The sequence below is a fragment of the Sinocyclocheilus grahami genome, unplaced genomic scaffold (assembly GCF_001515645.1).
Source record: "Sinocyclocheilus grahami isolate Dianchi unplaced genomic scaffold, SAMN03320097.WGS_v1.1 scaffold165.1, whole genome shotgun sequence".
Classification (NCBI taxonomy): domain Eukaryota; kingdom Metazoa; phylum Chordata; class Actinopteri; order Cypriniformes; family Cyprinidae; genus Sinocyclocheilus; species Sinocyclocheilus grahami.
In genome coordinates this window covers 507,337-512,928 of record NW_015505344.1, presented here as the reverse complement: position 1 = coordinate 512,928, position 5,592 = coordinate 507,337, and the positions used below count along the sequence as shown (strand labels likewise).

At 38.2% G+C, this 5,592-nt stretch overlaps 1 long non-coding RNA gene across 1 annotated transcript; it reads right to left on the bottom strand.

Annotated features, from left to right (window-relative positions):
- Positions 1–203: 203 nt before the first annotated feature.
- LOC107593133 (uncharacterized) lies at positions 204–5,351 on the bottom strand. Its single transcript, XR_001610056.1, has 2 exons — positions 5,286–5,351; positions 204–1,170 (listed from the first exon to the last, which is right to left on the bottom strand). It is a non-coding gene; the product is annotated as an uncharacterized lncRNA (long non-coding RNA).
- Between the last annotated feature and the right edge of the window lie 241 nt (positions 5,352–5,592).

Genomic DNA, 5,592 nt, shown 5'->3' with positions numbered 1-5,592 from the left:
AAATAAAATGTCACTCAATGTTAGACTTTTATTTGAAATAATATATCTTTATACAGATATATTATACTGTATTGTTGTATATTATACTGTATTGTATACTTAATACAATTCTTTTCCAATTAAATGTATCTTGTTTTGCAAAGGTTTTAATATCTTTACTGGAAAACGAGTCAAAAATAATAACTAAGAAAATGATCTTTTTGCAGTTCAAGACAGACAAGCTCATTTCAGATTAAGCACCAGTGAAAAAAGGCAATTTTTAGCTATGTTTTTTTTTTAAACCTATGCAACATTCTTGTTTTTTTTTTGTTTCTTTCTTGTATGACAAAAAAAGATTATAATAGAAAAATCTACACTGTTGTCTGTCACTCCCCTCCCATGACTCTAAAAGCCTGAAATGTTCCATGGTTGCATGTAATCTCCTATCAAAGCCAATATTTTCCCTCCTCCCTTAAAAAAGTTTAAGTAGTGTCTTTGGCAGATTCACAGATAGAATTGTCTTCTTCTCTCAATGAGTAATGGAACAAGTTTTTCTAGTCATTTTGTAAGGGACTGTGACTGCTCTGTACATTTGTTCATATGCGAACATCGGCATACGCGCACCAACGAGCACAAACACACACGAGCATCAACACTCACACACACTCTCACAAACGTGAAAATTGAGCTCAGATGACAGTGAAGGCTCAGGTAGGTGGTTAACGCAGACAAACAGAGCAATTCAGATGGCGGTCGGTTGAATCTGTCTCCTGACACGCGGATGATGGTGGGATGTTGGCAGAAAAGTAGAGCGCTCTCAAAAAAGCTGGCCAATTCACATATCTTTTGTCAGTGGAGCAAGAGCGCTGATGCAGGAATGCCCAAATTTGGGCATTTGGGCGGGGCATAATTGAGGGCTGGTTAGTGGCTGTCCTGCAGGGTTGCAGGCTTGGTAAAAATCCATATCAACGTCTGTTGGACTCCAGAACTGAAGGGGCGTGGTGTGTCATTGTGATGCATGATGGGGCGGGGCAGGTTGGGTGGGCGTGGTCATGCTCAGAGGGTGATAATGCTATGAGGGACACAGGAGCAGAAGCAGCGGAAGCATGAGCCACAGACTGGGCGTTAATGCCCAACCACCGCTGGAGTCATCTGTCAGGAACGGCTCTGGAGACTCGTACAGAGAGTCATCTGACAAAGAAAGAAAAAGAAACAATTGCAGATTAATAATCATAATCCATTATATTTGTTACTGTTGCACCTTTGCCTCTTCCTGTCTGCTCCACATTACTTACAGTAGAAAACTAGAAAATCATCTAGAAAATCTAGAAAACAACAGCAAAGGATTATGGGGTTTTTACTGATCATAGGAAATATTAATTGCAGGGGCAGCTCATATGATTCGGTCCGGTGTTTTATAGTCTAGATTTAAAATATATTTAATATTTTTTTAACATATTAGGCTTCTATGTTGCAATTATGGTTCATTACAAATGATTTTAATATTTTATTATTAGTAAGAGATCTGCCACAAGATCCCTTCCTACATCATACCTTTAATACTCTATATTTTCACTCAGATTTGGACATCTTCATCTTGTCGTTATGAAAAATGGGACCGAGCTTCAGTGTAAAGGCTCTGCATTCTTTACTCCCTCATTGCCACCTCCTCTAGCCCCTGGCCAATCCTTGCACTTTTTCCCAGCGTGCCTTTCATTGGGCTTTTGTCTCAGGTCCAACAATTCCCTTCCTTGATCCCTACAGACATTAAAATGGGGTCTGGGGGTTAGATTAACCCTTGTGTCCACAACAAGACTAGGATTCCACCCCGTCAGAGAGCAGGAGAATAAACAAAGGCATGGAGGGGTCACGGCGGATGATAAAGCTTTTCTCTGACAGGCATCTGTTGTTCTTTTTGCTACTCTCCATCCTGGATACGCACATATAAATATTTCATGAAAACAGCCCAAAGCCCCACACCCCAATGAAACAATATTCAGCCTTTGCAACAAATTTCTACACCTCTGAAGCCCGACGGTGGACAAAAGTTGAGAACCGTGAATTGGAATTTGAACAATCAACTAAACTTCAGTCAGTTTTTGACTCTCACACTCTCGTGAGATCTGATCGCTGTGAAAGGCAGTGTACATCATCCCTGAGAAGCTGGATGGAGTCACGAGTGCTCTTGTAAACAGATAAATGATAGAGTGAGAGGTGAATCGTTATTTCAATTTGCATGTGATTGTCTGAACTGCTCTCTGGAACACTTCTGTTTGCTAACAATTACATCACGCTAATAGGCTGTCATATGAGCTGAGGCTTCTCCTTCAAACTTGCACGACCCCTAAATGATGACTCTGGAAAATAGGGGTGGGAATTGTGAGGAATTTAACGATTCTAATTGCGATTCAGATTCAATTTCCTTAATGATTTCATAAACATGATGGAACCTCAAACTGCACATTTTTAGATTTCGCATGACAAGTTCTTAGAAATATATTCTTTGCATTTATGTTGGTTTCATATGGTTTTGAAAAAGTTTCGATTTAGAGGGATAGTTCATGCAAAATGAAAATTCTGCCATCATTTTCTTACCCTCATGTTATTACAAACCTGTATGAGTTTCTTTCTTCTGTTGAACACAAAAGAAGACATTTTGAAAAATGTGGTTAATCAAACAGTTTCTGGTGCCCATGGACTTCCATAGTATGGAAAAAATACAATAGAACCTTTTTCACATTTCCGGGTTTCTCAGCAGAGGAAGTCGTCATAGTTGGGTTAACATGAAGAGCACCGAATGGGAGAGTACCAGAAATATATTTTTTGCATTCCCAAAATTCTTCAAAATATCTTCTTTTATGTTCAGCAGAAGTTGATACAGGTTTAGAACAAAATTAAGGTAAGTGAATGACAAAATTGGTCAAATTGGTTTAACCAAATAAAACGTTGTAACATTTTCCTTGTTTGTTCTTTATTTATTGAAACTTTTTAAATATATTTCTGGATGTAAAAATTATATTTTGCAAATACTGTATTATAAATCATTCATTAATTAATATCATAAAGTTTTTGATGAGTCTAACAACATTATACAACCTGAACTAACTTTGCTTTGTCATGAAAAGATCCATTTATTTTATGTTTTGGGAACTTTATTGACAGTCATGAGAGTCTGGAGGGGACCAATCTATGACATCCTTTCCTGTTTGATTTTGCATGTGGGTTGCAGAACCCTTGGTTGACAAATTTTGGTGGATAAAAGTTTTTTAAATGCTTATATGCTGGTTAGAATATTTTTCTCAATAGTAATAAAAGATTATGGCAAAATACCTACTTAATGCAAATACTGTATTATAAATCATTCATTAATTAATATCATAAAGTTTTTGATGAGTCTAACAACATTATACAACCTGAACTAACTTTGCTTTGTCATGAAAAGATCCATTTATTTTATGTTTTGGGAAATTTATTGACAGTCATGAGGGTCTGGAGGGGACCAATCTATGACATCCTTTCCTGTTTGATTTTGCATGTGGGTTGCAGAACCCTTGGTCGACAAATTTTGGTGGATAAAAGTTTTTTAAATGCTTATATGCTGGTTAGAATATTTTTCTCAATAGTAATAAAAGATTATGGCAAAATACCTACTACCTAGGAATAGTTTACCCAAAAATGAAAATGTTGTCATCATTTACGCACCCTCATGTCATTCCCAACCTGTATAAGTTTCTTTCTTATGTAGAACAGAAAAGTTCGGAACAATTTTGAAGAACCAAACAGTTGTTGGTCCCCATTGAATTCCATTGTAGGGAAAGAAATACTACGGAAGTCAATGGGGACTATCAACTGTTTGATTACCAGCATTCTTTAAAATATCTTCTTTTGTTCAACATAGGAAAGAAATTCATACAGGTTTGGAACGACGTGATGATGATGACAACATTGTCATTTTTGGGTGAACTATCCCTTTAAGTGAGCTAGCCCAGTTTAGACATTCTGCTGACTACAAGTAACTTTGTAACTACATGCCATCTACCAGTCATTAGAGCAGTAAGTAGACTGTCTGCTAACACTTTATTTTGACAGTCCCCAACAGACATTCTACTGACTATAAATAACTTTGCAAGTACATGTAAATCATTCTACTAACCTTAATCCTAACTTAACAGTCACACTCCTGCCAGAGTTAGTTGACATGTAGTTGCAAAGTTACTTATAGTCAGTAGAATGTCTCTTGGGGACAGTCAAAATAAAGTGTAGTCATTTTTTCTTTATGACATCAGGACATGTCAAGCCATGGACCCAAAAATATACGGTATCTATTGCATAAGAACTGGTTCTTAATTCTCAACTGTACTTGGGAAACTTCCCTACCAAACCTTTTAAAAAATATATAAATTTCCACTCAAAATTTTTCTTTATGACATCAGGACATGTCAAGCCATGGACCCAAAAATATACGGTATCTATTGCATAAGAACTGGTTCTTAATTCTCAACTTTACTTGGGAAACTTCCCTACCAAACCTTTTAAAAAAATATATAAATTTCCACTCAAAGTGTAGGATAAATGCCATGAGGGTGTTCAAAAATTCACTCAACAGCTTTTCACGTCCACCTCTGGCAGCATACCCATGTTTTACTTCTGACCATTTTCCAGGTTGAAGTCCTTCTTGATGCTGAGCAGGTCTAGATGAGATACATGCAAAGGCTGTATATTAAAGCCCGGCTTAGTGAACATATTTTCTGGACGTGTCTGACACGTCGCAGTCATGAGGGAGAAAGATTTAAGTGGTGTTACCCATAGCTGGCACGTCTACCTGTGATGAGGGGTTAAACAAACCAAGGCCTCTGTTTAACTGCAGGCTATCCTGGTGTCGGTGGCTCGTGTGTGGGCTTAGCATCCGGACCTGCTCAGCTTGATTAGTTGCAGGTCAACGTTTTTGATTGTTATCTGGCCTATGTGAGATGAATAGCTTCCTACAGCGAGTGCCCCTGAGGGGCAACACTATCGCTCCACCGTTTCTGGTATCATGAATGATCGGCCCCATAAAACAAGCTGTCTTAGTCATCAGTGGAGGTCTAGAGCGATGGGAACGAAGTTCCTAAAGATAAATTACACAAAGCTAAGCATTTCACCCATCACTGGAGTTAATACAGGTGTCCCTAGAATTCCCAGGGTTGACCTGTGGGGTTAAATCAAGCTGGACACGAGGACTGGGATGTGAGATTCCTGGTACTGATTTGCAAGTATGACCATAAATAACACAAATGGACAGAGAGCAGACACCGGGATATACTTACTGGTAGGCTTGACGTACACCTTCAGCTTCAAACACGGCTTCCCACCGAGGTTAGGGTGTGGTGAGGCTGTGGAGACAGAGAAAATGACAATTACTGTTAATATTCCTCAAAGAGCGATAAATCTATGTGATTTGACATGATATATTTAAAAATGGCTTTTAAGTATAATATCTGAATGGCTGACCTAAATCACAGAGCGGCCAACTAACCCAACCGCACAACACTGACCACTTTGATTGTGGAAGTATTTTTTCCCATTCATTTTCTCCATAGGGATTTTAAAAATCAACTTCAGTAAGGAGCTCTG